Raw genomic sequence first — 20541 nt, 5'->3', positions numbered from 1 at the left:
GGTGTTGGCCGTCGAATGGCGCTAGCTGCGCAGCATTTGTGCACCGCCGCCGTCAGTGTCAGCCAGTTTGCCGTGGCATACGGAGCTCCATCGCAGTCTTTAACACTGGTAGCATGCCGCGACAGCGTGGACGTGAACCGTATGTGCAGTTGACGGACTTTGAGCGAGAGCGTATAGTGGGCATGCGGGAGGCCGGGTGGACGTACCGCCGAATTGCTCAACACGTGGGGCGTGAGGTCTCCACAGTACATCGATGTTGTCGCCAGTGGTCGGCGGAAGGTGCACGTGCCCGTCAACCTGGGACCGGACCGCAGCGACGCACGGATGCATGCCAAGACCGTAGGATCCTACGCAGTGCCGTAGGGGACCGCACCGCCACTTCCCAGCAAATTAGGGACACTGTTGCTCCTGGGGTATCGGCGAGGACCATTCGCAACCGTCTCCATGAAGCTGGGCTACGGTCCCGCACACCGTTAGGCCGTCTTCCGCTCACGCCCCAACATCGTGCAGCCCGCCTCCAGTGGTGTCGCGACAGGCGTGAATGGAGGGACGAATGGAGACGTGTCGTCTTCAGCGATGAGAGTCGCTTCTGCCTTGGTGCCAATGATGGTCGTATGCGTGTTTGGCGCCGTGCAGGTGAGCGCCACAATCAGGACTGCATACGACCGAGGCACACAGGGCCAACACCTGGCATCATGGTGTGGGGAGCGATCTCCTACACTGGCCGTACACCACTGGTGATCGTCGAGGGGACACTGAATAGTGCACGGTACATCCAAACCGTCATCGAACCCATCGTTCTACCATTCCTAGACCGGCAAGGGAACTTGCTGTTCCAACAGGACAATGCACGTCCGCATGTATCCCGTGCCACCCAACGTGCTCTAGAAGGTGTAAGTCAACTACCCTGGGCAGCAAGATCTCCGCATCTGTCCCCCATTGAGCATGTTTGGGACTGGATGAAGCGTCGTCTCACGCGGTCTGCACGTCCAGCACGAACGCTGGTCCAACTGAGGCGCCAGGTGGAAATGGCATGGCAAGCCGTTCCACAGGACTACATCCAGCATCTCTACGATCGTCTCCATGGGAGAATAGCAGCCTGCATTGCTGCGAAAGGTGGATATACACTGTACTAGTGCCGACATTGTGCATGCTCTGTTGCCTGTGTCTATGTGCCTGTGGTTCTGTCAGTGTGATCATGTGATGTATCTGACCCCAGGAATGTGTCAATAAAGTTTCCCCTTCCTGGGACAATGAATTCACGGTGTTCTTATTTCAATTTCCAGGAGTGTAAGAAGCGATGGTCGACCTCTTTTATGCTCTTACGATGTGTTATGGCTGGTGCTCGAAGAAGGTGCCATTGATGGACAAGTCCAAATGTACCGCCATAAAGATTTGGGTTTTTGCCGCGCGGGATTAGCCGAGCGGTTTAAGGCGCTGCAGCCATGGACTGTGCTGCTGGTCCCGGCGGAGGTTCGAGTCCTCCCTCGGACATGGGTGTGTGTGTTTGTCCTTAGGATAATTTAGGTTAAGTAGTGTGTAAGCTTAGGGACTGATGACATTAGCAGTTAAGTCCCATAAGATTTCATACACATTTGAACATAACCTGGGACCACTGTTCCATTGACCATATACTGTGTTCTTGGTACCTGGTTCCTGGTTCACGCCAGATGAAACCCGGCGAGAATCACTGTTGAGACTATACCTGAACTCGTCCGTGAACATAACCTGGGGCCACTGTTCCATTGACCATATACTGTGTTCTTGGTACCTGGTTCCTGGTTCACTCCAGATGAAACCCGGCGAGAATCACTGTTGAGACTATACCTGGACTCGTCCGTGAACATAACCTGGGGCCGCGCGGGATTAGCCGAGCGGTCTAAGGCTCTGCAGTTATGGACTATGCGGCTGGTCACGGCGGAAGTTCGAGACCTCCCTCGGGCATGGGTGTGTGTTTGTCCTTAGGATAATTTAGGTTAAGTAGTGTGTAAGCTTAGGGATTGATGACCTTAGCAGTTAAGTCCCATAAGATTTCACACACATTTGAACATTTTTGAACTTGGGTTTTTCGACTGAAACAAATTAGATCCGTGTGAATCGTCAAAACACATTATATTTTCTGCATACTTATATGCTACTTATAAACTAGCAGATGGCACAAACAATGATAACCTGTATCACAAAGTTAATTTGGTTACATGAAAAAATCCGTCCTCATGAAGTTGTTGAACCAATTCGAGCAAAATTTCCGAACCCAAAAGAGGATCCTGAATTATACAATATAAAAGTGAAAACCGTGATTCATTGTACATGAGGAAGATTAAATATGAATTCAGAATGCAGCAGTGAGGGTAGGTGAACAAAAACAGAAAACTGGAGGATATGAATATCCTAACTACATAAGAGAAGCTTCGATAAACTGTGGTTTCACTCCTAAAATAAGAAAGTGAAATAACCAAGAGAATACCTGCTCTTCTTAAAAATATTAAATGTGGAGTACTGAAACACAGTGAAATCAATTAAAAATGCGTATGCAAATACAAGGCGTCCATAATTAAAGTTCCACATCAGGGGGAAACATGATGGAACAGAAAAAAATTAACAAAAATTTGACCAATAGACTGTTCTGTGAGCGATAGGATACGCACACCAACAGACTCTCGCTCGACATACTGCTGTTAGTCTGCGTACGTAACGCCCAACATAACTGTCTTCATGAAGAATCTCGCACTGCTGAAAAATCCCCTTTATAAGAACGGTGACTGTGTACCAGTAGCCCTGCAGAAGTTCCTGAAATTCAAGGGTAGGAAAAAATGCACTGATCAGATGTCTGCTAAGGATCTGGAGAAAAAATTTCAAAATTCGAAAGACATATTTTTTTTTAAGTGCAATGTGACAGAGGGAGCAAAGCAGTTGGTACGATGTCTGTCAAAGATGTAGCCACATCATTGCCGGAGTGGTCGACCAGTAGTGTGCAGACATGTAGTACACGGGGAATTTCCAGAAAGTTCGACAAGCCTGCGAGCATCGTGCTAAAATTCGACGAACATCCTGCGTTGCTATCCATAAAAAGTCACGTATGTTCAGGAGTGGCTTCCCACTGAGCTGTCAGCAAGACAAACATTCGCTGTGGAATGTTTTGGCCGCACGGAAGCGGACAGTGAATGGCCATGGGACATTCTGTGGGCAGACGAAGCCCACTTCTGTCTCTAAGGACAGGTTAGTACGTATTAACTGCAGAATATGGGCAACGGAAAATCCTCACGCGCAACAACCACCACTTCATTCTGCAAAGGTGACTGTGTGGTGTGGATTGACAGCGTAGTTCATAGAACGGCCGCATTTTTTCGAGGAGACGGGTCCTGCGGGTCATGTTACCTGCACTCTCACTGGTAAAGTCTATGAATGTCTTGTGTGAACTAATATCATTCCAGTCCTTCAACAGCATGGATGTATGACTACAATCATTTTAATGCAAGATGGCGCTCTGCGGACATTGCACAGCCAGTGAGGCGGCTGCTGCAGAGGCATTTCGGAAGTGCTAGATTTATCAGCCGGCACTTCCCTACGCCTGGCCGTCTAGACGGCCTGATCTCGAACCGTGTCACTTCCCGCTGTGGGGTTGTCCTAAAAATGTTCAATGCTCCAACTACGAACGTAGCTGAACTGAAGGCATGCTTTAGGCAACGTCACTCCCGAGACACTCCTATATACACTCCTGGAAATTGAAATAAGAACACCGTGAATTCATTGTCCCAGGAAGGGGAAACTTTATTGACACATTCCTGGGGTCAGATACATCACATGATCACACTGACAGAACCACAGGCACATAGACACAGGCAACAGAGCATGCACAATGTCGGCACTAGTACAGTGTATATCCACCTTTCGCAGCAATGCAGGCTGCTATTCTCCCATGGAGACGATCGTAGAGATGCTGGATGTAGTCCTGTGGAACGGCTTGCCATGCCATTTCCACCTGGCGCCTCAGTTGGACCAGCGTTCGTGCTGGACGTGCAGACCGCGTGAGACGACGCTTCATCCAGTCCCAAACATGCTCAATGGGGGACAGATGCGGAGATCTTGCTGCCCAGGGTAGTTGACTTACGCCTTCTAGAGCACGTTGGGTGGCACGGGATACATGCGGACGTGCATTGTCCTGTTGGAACAGCAAGTTCCCATGCCGGTCTAGGAATGGTAGAACGATGGGTTCGATGACGGTTTGGATGTACCGTGCACTATTCAGTGTCCCCTCGACGATCACCAGTGGTGTACGGCCAGTGTAGGAGATCGCTCCCCACACCATGATGCCGGGTGTTGGCCCTGTGTGCCTCGGTCGTATGCAGTCCTGATTGTGGCGCTCACCTGCACGGCGCCAAACACGCATACGACCATCATTGGCACCAAGGCAGAAGCGACTCTCATCGCTGAAGACGACACGTCTCCATTCGTCCCTCCATTCACGCCTGTCGCGACACCACTGGAGGCGGGCTGCACGATGTTGGGGCGTGAGCGGAAGACGGCCTAACGGTGTGCGGGACCGTAGCCCAGCTTCATGGAGACGGTTGCGAATGGTCCTCGCCGATACCCCAGGAGCAACAGTGTCCCTAATTTGCTGGGAAGTGGCGGTGCGGTCCCCTACGGCACTGCGTAGGATCCTACGGTCTTGGCGTGCATCCGTGCGTCGCTGCGGTCCGGTCCCAGGTCGACGGGCACGTGCACCTTCCGCCGACCAATGGCGACAACATCGATGTACTGTGGAGACCTCACGCCCCACGTGTTGAGCAATTCGGCGGTACGTCCACCCGGCCTCCCGCATGGCCACTATACGTCCTCGCTCAAAGTCCGTCAACTGCACATACGGTTCACGTCCACGCTGTCGCGGCATGCTACCAGTGTTAAAGACTGCGATGGAGCTCCGTATGCCACGGCAAACTGGCTGACACTGACGGCGGCGGTGCACAAATGCTGCGCAGCTAGCGCCATTCGACGGCCAACACCGCGGTTCCTGGTGTGTCCGCTGTGCCGTGCGTGTGATCATTGCTTGTACAGCCCTCTCGCAGTGTCCGGAGCAAGTATGGTGGGTCTGACACACCGGTGTCAATGCGTTCTTTTTTCCATTTCCAGGAGTGTATTTTGGAACGTGCTGTTTTTCGATTGCAATACGTGACAGAAAACGGTATACAGCACATTGAAGATGTTTTGTACCAGTCTCAGGACACTAGAAAACAGTGTGATTTTCCTTTTTATGCGGTTTTTGGCCTGAGGAAAATTAAAAAAAGGTGACATTTTGCTTCTTATGCTGTCCTTAGTACCAGGATAATTGAAAACAGATTTTTTTTTCATCCGATGTGGTATGATCTTGCCAAGGTGGATAGGCTCAGCGAACAATGCCACAACTTTTGACTACCGAACTTGTGCAGTTATGCACAGGGAACAGTACGGATGGTGTAATGTGCAATGCAAACCATTGCCGTCGCAATGCGATTCGTCTGTCATTTGTTGCCGACTACATTTACAGTAAGACGCTTACAGCGCCATCTATTGGTAATATTTTCTCTCTCTCTCTCTCTTTTTTTCATGCCGTTTCCCCCTGCGTCAGTAACATGCTATTCAAATTTGAGATCACTATGAACAGTGGTCCGGTTTCTGTAGTGTTTTGAAATTGGACACCCTGTATATTAAAACAGTTAGTGACACGGTTGTATCCCGCAGTACCCAGAGAAAAAAGATAATAACATCCGAAAGATGAAATACTTCTACTGCGCAGATATATAACGTGCAGTCAAAGAAAAAGTAGAGAGATGGAATAAAGTATATAAACTTTTCATTATTTCGAAAGTGACAGCAATAGCTGTTAATACATTTGTTCTATTGTTAGAAAAGACCATCAATGACTTCATGAAAAATGTTTGTGTTTAACTACCCATGGTCCAGGTGTAGTGCCTTTGACTGGTAATTAAAACGTCCTAGACCACGGGAGCCAATCTCGCCAACGCTTAAATATTGAGTAAAAATGATCAGCAACGGCGGCTGAAGTCTTCCGGCAAAAGATGTCACCCTGATCCTGCCAATGGCCCTGTCAAAGAGGATGGAGGAGCGGGCAGAGGTTCCGGACACTCTCTTGCCCTTGGGATGGGAGATAAGGATGCAGAAGGCAGTGAAAACCAAGTGTGTCCACAGGGTGTGTGACCCGTAATTGAAATGTGTCATGGTTATCTTTCCATTGTAAAAAGATTCCATAATAGTCCACCATTCAGACACCTGGGGGAGAATGCCGAGGGGGAAGGTGATAATGAGGAAAAAGCTCGATACCTACGAAGGGAAAACGTTCTACGAATAGGGGCGTGGAATATCAGAAGCGTGATCTTCGTAGGGAAAATAGAAAATCTGAAAAGGGATACAGACAAGCTCACTCTAGAAACATTGCACCTCAGCGAAGTGAAATGGGAGGAAGACAAGGATTGCTCGTCAGACGACGATGGGGTAATATCTACAGTAGCAGAAAATGGTATAACGGGAATGGGATTCCTTATGAGTAAGAAGTCCGGGCAAAGAACGAGTTACTACGGACAGTTCAGTGATATGGTTGCGTCATCTGAAGATGAGAGTAGCAGTCCCGAAATCGATCATATAATAAAAACGTTATAAAACCATTCTTGCAGTCGGAGACCATTTTATTCATAGCTGCTAACGTTTTAGAGTAGGTATTTCTCTTCGGAATGCTTAAGATATTTTCTAATATGTATGTCATACAATGTTGTAACTCATATTTATTTTCAGAAATACACTCCTGGAAATTGAAATAAGAACACCGTGAATTCATTGTCCCAGGAAGGGGAAACGTTATTGACACATTCCTGGGGTCAGATACATCACATGATCACACTGACAGAACCACAGGCACATAGACACAGGCAACAGAGCATGCACAATGTCGGCACTAGTACAGTGTATATCCACCTTTCGCAGCAATGCAGGCTGCTATTCTCCCATGGAGACGATCGTAGAGATGCTGGATGCAGTCCTGTGGAACGGCTTGCCATGCCATTTGCACCTGGCGCCTCAGTTGGACCAGCGTTCGTGCTGGACGTGCAGACCGCGTGAGACGACGCTTCATCCAGTCCCAAACATACTCAATGGGGGACAGATCCGGAGATCTTGCTGGCCAGGGTAGTTGACTTACACCTTCTAGAGCACGTTGGGTGGCACGGGATATATGCGGATGTGCATTGTCCTGTTGGAACAGCAAGTTCCCTTGCCGGTCTAGGAATGGTAGAACGATGGGTTCGATGACGGTTTGGATGTACCGTGCACTATTCAGTGTCCCCTCGACGATCACCAGTGGTGTACGGCCAGTGTAGGAGATCGCTCCCCACACCATGATGCCGGGTGTTGGCCCTGTGTGCCTCGGTCGTATGCAGTCCTGATTGTGGCGCTCACCTGCACGGCGCCAAACACGCATACGACCATCATTGGCACCAAGGCAGAAGCGACTCTCATCGCTGAAGACGACACGTCTCCATTCGTCCCTCCATTCACGCCTGTCGCGACACCACTGGAGGCGGGCTGCACGATGTTGGGGCGTGAGCAGAAGACGGCCTAACGGTGTGCGGGACCGTAGCCCAGCTTCATGGAGACGGTTGCGAATGGTCCTCGCCGATACCCCAGGAGCAACAGTGTCCCTAATTTGCTGGGAAGTGGCGGTGCGGTCCCCTACGGCACTGCGTAGGATCCTACGGTCTTGGCATGCATCCGTGCGTCGCTGCGGTCCGGTCCCAGGTCGACGGGCACGTGCACCTTCCGCCGACCACTGGCGACAACATCGATGTACTGTGGAGACCTCACGCCCCACGTGTTGAGCAATTCGGCGGTACGTCCACCCGGCCTCCCGCATGCCCACTATACGCCCTCGCTCAAAGTCCGTCAACTGCACATACGGTTCACGTCCACGCTGTCGCGGCATGCTACCAGTGTTAAAGACTGCGATGGAGCTCCGTATGCCACGGCAAACTGGCTGACACTGGCGGCGGCGGTGCACAAATGCTGCGCAGCTAGCGCCATTCGACGGCCAACACCGCGGTTCCTGGTGTGTCCGCTGTGCCGTGCGTGTGATCATTGCTTGTACAGCCCTCTCGCAGTGTCCGGAGCAAGTATGGTGGGTCTGACACACCGGTGTCAATGTGTTCTTTTTTCCATTTCCAGGAGTGTATTTTGCGATAATTTCGCTTAAAGTAACCGTAAATCAGTTATTTATGGAATACTGAGAAAGTTATCCCACAAGGAATGTTTTTAAGTCTATGTACACTTTTGTTCATTTTGTTTATTGTGTTCACGAATAGTGGTCCTGAAATTAATGGTAAACTTCACTTAACTGGAAAATTATCTTGCTGTTACGCCCGAGCTCTCTGGAAGTTCTGAGTAACTTTTGCCAGTTTGATAAAGGTATAATGATCTTTTCAAAATACGCGCCAAATAAGTTGGTTTGGTTGGTTTGTTTGGGGAAGGAGACCAGACAGCGAGGTCATCGGTCTCATCGGATTAGGGAAGGACGGGGAAGCAAGACGGCCGTGCCCTTTGAAATGAACCATCCCGGCATTTGTCTGTAGCGATTTAGGGAAATCACGGAAAACCTAAATCGGGATGGCCAGACGCGGGATTGAACCGTCGTCCTCCCGAATGCGAGTCCAGTGTCTAACCACTGCGCCACCTCGCTCGGTGCCAAATAAGTGGTGTACTGTTTACACTCAACAGTATTCCTTGTAACTGTTTTATAGTTATGAAGGAATCACTTTTATTGCTCTTTATCGCTCTCTGTCGATTGTGACGAAGACCGGTTGCCTCTCATAGGAATATTTTTAGACGTCATTTGTTAAACAGCTAAATAAAAGAAAAGCAAATACAGTGCTTATATTGTAATCTTATGACAAATTGCAACAACAGCGAATCTGATGGGAGATGTGACTGCCAATTCCACTGCAAGGAAAGTGAGGAAAATTACGGTTTGACATCCGTCGACGTCGAAGTCATTAGAAACGAAGCACAAGCTCCGACTGTTTCGAGGATGAGTAAGGAAATCGGCCACATCCTTTGAAAGGAAGAACCTTGACATTTTCCTAAAGCGATTTAGGGAATTGTGGAAAACCTAAATATGGATGGCTGGATGCGTATTTGAACCGTCGTCCTCCCGAATGCGAGGCCAGTGTGCTAACCACTGCACCGTCTCACTCGGTAGTTTCTCTGCAGCACTGCTGAAAAATGTTGGTATTGTTCAAGTAACGAAAGGTGGAAATAAAAAATGTTTAACAATAATCAAGAGTCATCAGCAAGATGAAAAATATTACTGGGGTCTCAACATTTCTCTCATTAAACGGAATGGTGGTTTCTCGTTGAGAAGTTAGCCCGTCGCCATCTAGTTTCGAGCTGCGCAAATAAGACATTGAACCTGCTGGTTCTCCGAGCTCGACTGCGCCCGGTGTGCAATTATGCAAAGTGGGGGCGCGAACGATGCTACGAAGCGTGTAATCTGTTTGTGACTGCACGATAAATGCAAGGCCTCCAACCCGGGACTGCGATTTCGCTCTCCTTCGCCTCGCTGTGGCCCCTCTCCCACCCCAGCCCTTTCTTCCACTTTTTTTTCTCCGTTGGTGCTCTAACGGCTCGTGTGAGCTTTTACTCAAGTGGGCTATGTGTTATTCAGTGGGCTTTTATTACTGCCCGGCACGCAAAGGGTGTCGATTCATGTAAATGTTCGGAGACTACTACGGTACTGTGGCTGTCAATGAATAACGATTGTCTTCTGGGAATAACGTCAACCGTTAACGGTTGTTACAAAAGAGGTGTGCGAGCTTCAGTATTTTTCCCCTTCTCGAGGATGCTCTCGTTTTGTAAGTATTTTAGCAATTATGAATTCCTAGCTGTTATCATGATCGATAACACAAGATACAGAAAGCCGTTTTACAATGAAAATATAACTTGAAGAATGCTTGTTGTCATCTACTTATACGGGATAGAATTGCTTTTAACAATGCCTAATTAATAAATCATTGTCGCCGGCTCCGTAGCCGTGTGAACAGCACGTCTGATACTCATGCAGAATACCGGGTGTAATTACCGGTATCGCTAGCGATTTTACGTCGATGGGAGGACTGAAAGGGTGCACTCAGCCTCGTGAAGCCAGTTGAGGAGATACCTAAACGTGAAGTAACGGCTCCAAGGTGTGAAAGTCGCCAACGGCGGTGTGCTGACCATAAGCCTATCCATAGTGCACATGCTTGTCACACACGGCAGAATGTGACGGGCGGTCGGTCGACAACGCATGGTCTTCAGAACCCGATCGCGGGTTTTCTTTTGTATTTAAGTAACAATTCATCGTCATTTAACGAATTTTTCGTCTTGGGGAGACTATGGACATAAAGAACTTTTTGAAAGAAATTTCCGCCATTGACTGTAAATTACTGTTCGTTCATTTCACGTAATGACGATTTTGGTTTATAGCCTTGCTGAAAAGTTTAATATATCTGACCTGCCTACGTGACATAAGACTGACGAAAAATAGTAATATATGTGTGTTTTTGACTATGACAAGTCACGTAGACAGATCAAATATATTGTATAAGGGGCAGTCAATCGAAATGCGAACACTCGCCACAACGGGGCCATGGAATGGTTCATCCAAAAGTAAACACCACACGCGTTAAGACAATTATCCCACTGCGAGACGAGACAATCAGTCCCTGTTTAGTAGAAAGCGGTAGCACGCTGACGGATTCACAATCGCACTCACTCGTGTACTACCGAAGTCTACGCATTTCTTTCTTCAGGACGTCAAAGAAGTGCAAATCACATCTACGTGCTTATTGCTCTTGCCTTGTCATTTTGGCGAAGAGTAAAATATAAATTTCCTTATAGAAGATCCGTTTCTAATATCTCATTGTGAACTACAACTTATTTGTTCTCACATTTATTTGCACGTAAGTTTCTTTTCTAGACTCCACTTACAGGGACCATTTGTTATTTACTACATTTTCAGCCTTCCTGCAACAAAGAAGTTCTGTTCTTGTCAGTTACCGATCTTAAGCCCCCAGCGAGAGTGCTAGCGTATGAAGCAGGATAAGTGCAAATTAATTTCAATTTTTCTCAATTTAGATCCTTTCTTAGGTCTGGGCCAATTTCTATTCCTTCATTATTGTTTCGACTAACCACAACGGAGGGGTATCTGTTGAGAGGCCAGACAAACGTGTGGTTCCTGAAGAGGGGCAGCAGCCTTTTCAGTAGTTGCAGGGGCAACAGTCTGGATGATTGACTGATCAGGCCATGTAACACTAATCAAAACGGCCTTGCTGTTGTGGTACTGCGAACGGCTGAAAGCAAGGGGAAACTACAGCCGAAATTATTCCCGAGAGCATGCAGCTTTTCTGTATGGTTAAATGATGATTGCGTCCTCTTGGGTAAAATATTCCGGAGGTAAAATAGTCCCCCATTCGGATCTCCGAGCGGGGACTACTCAAGAGGACATCATTATCAGGAGAAAGAAAACTAGCATTCTACGAATCGGAGCGTGGAATGTCAGATCCCTTAATCGAGCAGGTAGGTTAGAAAATTTAAAAAGGGAAATGGATAGGTTAAAGTTAGATATAGTGGGAATTAGTGAAGTTCGGTGGCAGGAGGAACAAGACTTTTGGCCAGGTGAATACAGGGTTATAAATACAAAATCAAATAGGGGTAATGCAGGAGTAGGTTTAATAATGAATAAAAAAATAGGAGTGCGGGTAAGCTACTACAAACAGCATAGTGAACGTGTTATAGTGGCCAAGATAGACACGAAGCCCATGCCTACTACAGTAGTACAAGTTTATATGGCAACTAGCTCTGCAGATGACGAAGAAATTGAAGAAATGTATGGTGAGATAAAAGAAATTATTCAGGTAGTGAAGGGAGACGAAAATTTAATAGTCATGAGTGACTGGAATTCGACAGTAGGAAAAGGGAGAGAAGGAAACGTAGTAGGTGAATATGGATTGGGGGCTAAGAAATGAAAGATGAAGCCGTGTGGTAGAATTTTGCACAGAGCATAACTTAATCATAGCTAACACTTGGTTCAAGAATCATAAAAGAAGGTTGTATACATGGAAGAATCCTGGAGATACTAAAAGGTATTAGATAGATTATATAATGGTAAGACAGAGCCTTAGGAACCAGGTTTTAAATTGTAGGACATTTCCAAGGGCAGATGTGGACTCTGACCACAATCTATTGGTTATGAACTGTAGATTAAAACTGAAGAAATAGCAAAAAGTTGGGATTTTAAGGAGATGGGACCTGGATGAACTGACTAAACCAGAGGTTGTACAGAGTTTCAGGGACAGCATAAGGGAACAATTAACAGGAATGGGGGAAAGAAATACAGCAGAAGACGAATGGGTAGCTCTGAGGGGTGAAGTAGTGTAGGCAGCAGAGGACCAAGTAGGTAAAAAGACGAGGGCTAGTAGAATCCTTGGGTAACAGAAGAAATATTGAATTTAACCGATGAAAGGAGAAAATATAAAAATGCAGTAAATGAAGCAGGTAAAAAGGAATACAAACGTCTCAAAAATGAGATCGACAGGAAGTGCAAAATGGCTAAGCAGGCATGGCTAGAGGACAAATGCAAGGATGTAGAGGTTTATCTCACTAGGGGTAAGATAGATACAGCCTACAGGAAAATTAAAGAGACGTTTTGAGAAAAGATAGGCACTTGTATGAATATCAAGAGCTTAGATGGAAACCCAGTTCTAAGCAAGGAGGGGAAAGCAGAAAGGTGGAAGGAGTATATAGAGGGTCTATACAAGGGCGATGTACTTGAGGACAATATTATGGAAATGGAAGAAGATGTAGATGAAGATGAAATGGGAGATACGATATTATGTGAAGAGTTTGACAGAGTACTGAAAGACCAGAGTCGAAACAAGGCCCCAGGACAGGACAACATTCCATTAGAACTACTGACGGCCTTGGGAGAGCCAGTCCTGACAAAACTCTACCATCTGGTGAGCAAGATGTACGAGACAGGCGAAATACCCTCAGACTTCAAGAAGAATGCAATAATTCCAATCCCAAAGAAAGTAGGTGTTGACAGATATGAAAATTACCAAACTATCAGTTTAATAAGTCACAGCTGCAAAATACTAACGCGAATTATTTACAGACGAATGGAAAAACTGGTAGAAGCCGACCTCGTGGAAGATCAGTTTGGATTCCGTAGAAATGTTGGAACACGTGAGGCAATACTTTCCTTACGACTTATCTTAGAAGAAAGATTAAGGAAAGGCAAACCTACGTTTCTAGCATTTGTAGACTTAGAGAAAGCTTTTGACAATGTTGACTGGAATACTCTCTTTCAAATTCTATAGGTGGCAGGGGTAATAAACAGGAAGCGAAAGGCTATTTACAATTTGTACAGAAACCAGACTGCAGTTATAAGAGTTGAGGGGCATGAAAGGGAAGCAGTGGTTGGGAAGGGAGTGAGACAGGGTTGTAGCCTCTCCCCGATGTTATTCAATCTGTATATTGAGCAAGCAATAAAGGAAAAAAAAAGAAAAATTTGGAGTAGATATTAAAATCCAGGGAGAAGAAATAAAAACTTTGAGGTTCGCCGATGACATTGTAATTCTGTCAGAGACAGCAAGGGACTTGGAAGAGCAGTTGAACGAAATGGACAGTGTCTTGAAAGGAGGACATAAGATTAACATCAACAAAAGCAAAACGAGGATAATGGAATGTAGTCGAATTAAGTCGGGTGATGCTGAGGGAATTAGATTAAGAAATGAGACACTTAAAGTAGTAAAGGAGTTTTGCTATTTGGGGAGCAAAATGATGATGGTCGAAGTAGAGAGGATATAAAATGTAGACTGGCAATGGCAAGGGAAGCGTTTCTGAAGAACAGAAATTTGTTAACATCGAGTATAGATTTAAGTGTCAGCAAGTCGTTTCTGAAAGTATTTGTATGGAGTGTAGCCATGTATGGAAGTGAAACATGGACAGTAAATAGTTTGAACAAGAAGAGAATAGAAGCTTTCGAAATGTGTTGCTACAGAAGAATGTTGAAGATTAGGTGGGTAGATCATGTAACTAATGGGGAGGTATTGAATAGGATTGGGGAGAAGAGAAATTTGTGGCACAACTTGACTAGAAGAAGGGATCGGTTGGTAGGACATGTCCTGAGGCATCAAGGGATCACAAATTTAGCATTGGAGGGCAGCATGGAGGGTAAAAATCGTAGAGGGAGACCAAGAGTTGAATACACTAAGCAGATTCAGAAGGATGTAGGTTGCAGTAGGTACTGGGAGATGAAGGGGCTTGCACAGGATAGGTTATCATGGAGAGCTGCATCAAACCAGTCTCAGGACTGAAGACCACAACAACAACAACCATACTAATAAGGCTTGTTCAAATGGTTCAAATGGCTCTGAGCACTATGGGACTTAACATCTGAGGTCATCAGTCACCCAGAACTTAGAACTACTTAACTGAACTATCCTAAGGACATCACACACATCCATGCCCAAGGCAGGATTCGAACCTGCGGCCGTAGCGGTTCCGCGGTTCCAGACTGAAGCGACTAGAACCGCTCGACCAAACCGGCCGGCCAATAAGTCTTGCCTACTTTCGCATAGCTGCAGCGCGTTTGTGAGAAGCTTAAAAGAGAATGTACCATGTTTGTCGTGCAAAATACACCGTGCGTCTGTTCATTTAAGTAAAATTAATCCTGTGTACTTTTCAGCTTTCACTAACATAGCTACTGTTTAGCGTCTGGTTTCGTAGCGTTTATAGTGCAGAAAACATATTTTTCTTGTTCAGTTCGCGTAGGAACTTCACAACTGACAAACTTTATGAGCTGTTCAATACGAATTCCGATGCTGAAATACTGTATTGAGATGGGGATTATGACAGTTCTGGTGAAGAGGAAGTCTTTGACTAGAGCGTGCATGATTAATAAAGTGAGCAGGCCTCCTAGCCTTCAGCTGACTGTTGCGAAGATTATAGTCGGCTTGCAAATGGGATGTATTTTGTAGGAAGAAGGAAACAGAGTAAATCGTAGAATATCTGCAATGACAATAAGAACAAAACAAAAAAAAAACATCGTGAAAATATCTTTGTTTATTTTAAAAAGTTAGAAACTGTGAATCTCAACAAAAGAAAATACGAAATTAAATAATAAAACAAAAATTCTTTATCTCATTAAGCTAATAGTCTTATATGTTATGGATCCCCACACATAACTCTATTGCAAGTTTCCCATCTGTAGCAAAGATTGCCATTTAAATAACTTGAAATAACGATAAAATGTTAATAGTAGTTTTCTGATCCGAAATTGTAGAAACTGAGATCAAAAAATAATACGCGGAATGATATTAATTTAAAAACCAACGCAGGATCTAATGTCTTAACAAATGTGATTTCTGCACTATAGTGTTCATAAGTAAATGACTTGGAAGTGTGTATGGTACTCCAAGTTTAATAATATCTGGAGTCGTACAGACGAAGATTCATAGGGGCAAGGCGCTGGACTTAGTATTTCGAAGGTACTCGCTTTGGAATACTTTCGAAGTAACTTAAAAATAACACGCAAGAATTTTTATGAAATATTTAATTGAACAATAATTATCGAGTCAAGTGGCTGCGAAAATTCTTTATTTAACAATCAACCAAGTTATTTCTGTTAGCTGTGACTGTTTTAAGTAGGTTCCTTGTCTCTCCTACTCTACTCAGCAATTCTTGGTTCAAATGGCTCAAATGGCTCTGAGCACTATGGGACTCAACTGCTGTGGTTATCAGTCCCCTAGAACTTAGAACTACTTAAACCTAACTAACCTAAGGACATCACACACATCCATGCCCGAGGCAGGATTCGAACCTGCGACCATAGCGGTCGCACGGTTCCGGACTGCGCGCCTAGAACCGCGAGACCACCGCGGCCGGCTCAGCAATTCTTCCTCTGCGTCTCCGTCAGTTCATGGTTTCTTCAACATTCTGCTCCGACAGCGCATCGATGGCAGTCACTTCTTTTACATCTTCCTCAGCGTCCAAGTATGTGCGCCATACAAACGCTTTAAGAAGTGCTACCTGGTAGTCAGGGAGACACTGACGTTAGTAGTCAGGATACGTAATTCTTTTGCTTCAGTTAACATCAATTGAACATCCTATACCTGCTGTGATGTAGCAACGTCGATACCCTCAGGTAGTTACCTGCTGACATTTTACTCTGAGATATAGATAAAGACTGAGCAGCATATATCACATAATTCCAGAAGTTATGAACCTAGACGCTACAGTGAATTCATGTACCAGAGAATGTTTAGCGTGCAGTCAAGATGCTCCACTCTAAACGAAGTGTACCACAAGGTAACCCGGGTTCCCGGGTTCGATTCCCGGCGGGGTCAGGGATTTTCTCTGCCTCGTGATGACTGGGTGTTGTGTGATGTCCTTAGGTTAGTTAGGTTTAAGTAGTTCTAAGTTCTAGGGGACTGATAACCATAGATGTTAAGTCCCATAGTGCTCAGAGCCATTCCAGAAGGTAACTTCGTGGGCCTAAGTAAAATTTAAGTAATAAAATGCTGGCTCTAAAAACTATAAATCGAAAAAATCGTTTCTAATTGCAAAATTGGATGTACATATGTATGCATGTGTATATACATTTATGTATGTTCCACGTCTCCTCCTAATCCACTAGGTCGATTTCAACCAAACTTCGTGCAAAAAAACTTTATACACTATGTCGAATCCTTACAAAATATTTCCTCTCTGACGACCCCCACAAAATGATGAAAACAGTTTATCGCTTACAACATTCTCGCATTTCACTCAGTAAAACTGTCATATGAAGCGTGTTGTTTTAATATGTTACTTCTTTACTTGTAACTCTATTCACATTTCGCAGATCACAGCGTACTGCGCCACACTTTAGATAGACTACCACTAACTGGTAGGAGATATACTGTAAGAACAGACTCTAACAGCACTGCAATACCTAGGTGAAGAGCAATTTTGCACAGTGTAGCTTACTCTCGTGATACTGCAATAAGTTGTACTGACAAGACTTCGCCTACACTCACCGACGTAATCTGTATAACTTGAAATAATCGTCTGTACTAATACAATAACGTCACGTAAGATTCATTATTAAGCTCCTCACGTTACAGATCACAGTACAGCCCGCTACGACATCACTATGTGCAAAAGGATGGAGACAACAACACTTTACGTGGTATAATGGGGTCACTGGTAGTTATCGGAATATTAATTACAACAACGCATCTGACTATAACGGTTCGCTAGGCTCGAAAGATAAACTATCATCAAAGTTAGTACGAATCACCAGAAAAAATACTAAATGCGAGAGTCTACGGGAAGTAGGAATAATATATTTACTTTACCAACAACAGCAACCTATAGTGAAGCTTACTTTGTGTCTTCTGACATCACAACTTCAATCTTTCTTTACAGCGTAGGTACCAGAAAATGTACGCCATATACAGTACGTACGAATACTTCATATTGATTCGCTGCCTCTTGTATTTGGTCCTCTTTTAAACTTTCAACGAATAGAAGCAATCAGTGGGATCATTACAAATTTTTACGTTAATTGGACCATATATTCACCAGGCCAAGTTATAATTTAATATTGTTTATCTCTCATTGTCAATCAAGGATAACCTCTATAATTAGCGCCTTGCTACAACAATATCCTTGATTCTATTGGCATTTTATCGATCTAAACTATTTCGTAAATCCAACCTTTCAGAATTAAATGGAATAATTTTTCATTTACAATTGATCACTTTCAATAAAACGTAAACTTGCTTTTCCTCTCTAAATAAAGATAGATTACTTCTCTTTATTTTCTTTGAGCTTTGCTTTTATCAATACTGCATTCTTTTACTTTATTGCCTTTGAATTTACCTTGTTACGAAAAGATATATTCGAGACATTAGTCTGTTTTGAAATAAGCCTTCGGATATTTTACTTGTAATAGTTTTGGGATAAAGGACAAATCGGGTACTGACTTTTTCAGTTGAAAAACAGCTAATTCTTTACTCCCTGCAATTAATCGGTTTACAGGTACAAGTCAGCTTTTTACTTTACGAGTACTGGTTCTCAACTCAAAATCCCACTAAGTGGATGTGTAATATAAAAATGAAACAAAAAATCTGATTGTTACTGAAACTTTTCAGCTACATGAACTTTGAATAATCAAACAAAGTCCATCACTTCAGGCGTTGACTTACGCGACTCACCAATATTTAAAATTCAAAACCCAGAACTCAGTGATCTCTTTTAAAGAGAATTAGCGTGTTCTCTAATAAATGGATCTTGATTTGTCGTTTAGGTACAGGGGGAAAAACTGTCAAATTCTCAAGAAACTTCTCATTGTTTTTCAGTAAATAACTATTACGTAGAACTACCGTTCTCTTTAATACAGACTACACATTCATTGCCTCCAACGAGATTTCTCTAATTTACTATATTATGATGCTCACGCCATAGTCACACAATAAATCCTAAGCAAATACCGCTAAGACACACAGTGCTTGAGTACACCTATGCAACCACAATAATGCAATGCAGCGCTACCAATGCAACACTAGTACGATCAGTGTCTGCTTTAATCCTAAACCACGAAATAACTAAACGACTTTGCGTGAATCCATCTCTTCACATACACCATCCACTGGAAAATTTCACAAAAATATTGAAACACGGTTCGTCTACCATTACGTTAATATTAAGCAGCACAACGCACCATGAATCATAAACAGGAGAAACTAACCTCACATTTGAATAAGTAGGAGCTTGTCTTATACCTGGCTAGTCCACACTCGAGCAAAATCGGCGAAATAATCATTTCCTACACAAGCCAATAGCCTTCTCAGAATATCTTTTGAGACGAATTATAACTGCTTTGAACACACTTGAGTTCTATCTCCGTTGCAGACTAATTCATGTATCGTACGTGTGAGCCGATCTCATCCCACTCTTGAGATAATCTCTCTCAAGGCTCACTGCTCGAAAAATACTCGGATACCTCAACAGACATTCTAAAAGGACAAGCCCAAAAACATTCTCAGCGAACAAACATATCATTCTAATTCTCTCTTTAACAGTAAGTGTTTCTTCTTAGCAGTCACCGGCAAAGGTTTCTAGTGGGCAGCTGCACCCTAGTTGTTATCTTTGCGGCACGCCGCGATTCAGCATTCGGCTAGGCGTAGCGAACTCGCTGACTTGACAGGACACAGCTTTTCTCGAACAGCAGGTGTCACATACCTACCATATTTTAACACAAAAATACAAGAAAACTGCACAAAAAATTAACAAACTTTTAATTCTCCTAACACACAAAAATCGATAATAAGCTGAGGCTGTGCATACAATTGATGCACTTTATTCTGACTGAAGACGGTTTGGCAGATTACAATGGGCACATATACCATTGGATTTACGTGCAAAATTATATCATTATTCAACACACAGTTTAGGAGATATAACGTCATATACATTGAGCTGTGTGAAAGTGAAATCGCAAGGCAAAATTCGCTAGGCTTACAGGTATAATACATGTACAAAAACGCGTGAAATATGTTAACTATGTGAGAAATATATTTGGCACGTGCGCATGTGGCCAAATCCAAGTGTAAACAGCTTATCCTAAAACCCTGGAACGATTTCAGTCAGATTCGGTACACATATCAGTTACAATCTGGAAAGTTATACAGTGAGGGCAACAACTACCAGCCACCTGTTGTAGAGAGTGTGACAACGAGGAGAGAGAATAGATATGGGCGGACAGCGAAGGGGAAGCAGTAGATATGCACGTACAGGAGGAGGGGGAGGTGGACCGAGTTAGGGTTTGTGGGAAATGGATAGAAACAACGGGGAGGAGGAGATGGATGGGGAAAGGAAAGACGAGGTGATGGACACAGAAGGAGATGAACAGGGAGAGAGAGGAGGAGGAGATGATCAGAGATAGAGAGGGGGTGATGGGGGTGGACAGAGAGAGAGATGGAAGGGGAGAGGGACTAATAGAAGACTGGAATAAATACATATTCGGGGAAACGCCGGGTACTCAACTAGTAATTATGTAAACATAAGGAGGAAGTTGCTCTACTGTATGGTTTATTCGTCACTACGTCTTTCTGTACATCAAGCCCTTCAGTAGCAGGTTAATTCTATCGTCTGGTTCTTATTTGACGCCATTTCATTTGTGACCGACCTTTCATAAGATCGGCCGGTAGGCCAAGGGGCAATTTTGGTTGCGGTGTAGTTCGGTTAAGTGCAGGAAATCAAGGCAATCAAGGACTGATGTTAATATTCACGCCCTTCCGACAACGAAATTATTAATTAATACGGTCGAAAAAAGGAAGAAACAAATGGATCGATGTATAAAATGTTCCGTACGCAGACGTTTTTGTGTAAATTTGTGACGATTAGCTACTCACATTGAGTACTTCATGGAGGATTATGCTGAGCTTAAACCAGTAATGATACTACGTTTATCTCGAT

This window comes from Schistocerca nitens, chromosome 5 (genome assembly GCF_023898315.1).
Source record: "Schistocerca nitens isolate TAMUIC-IGC-003100 chromosome 5, iqSchNite1.1, whole genome shotgun sequence".
Lineage (NCBI taxonomy): Eukaryota > Metazoa > Arthropoda > Insecta > Orthoptera > Acrididae > Schistocerca > Schistocerca nitens.
Note: the sequence above shows the minus strand (reverse complement) of the source record.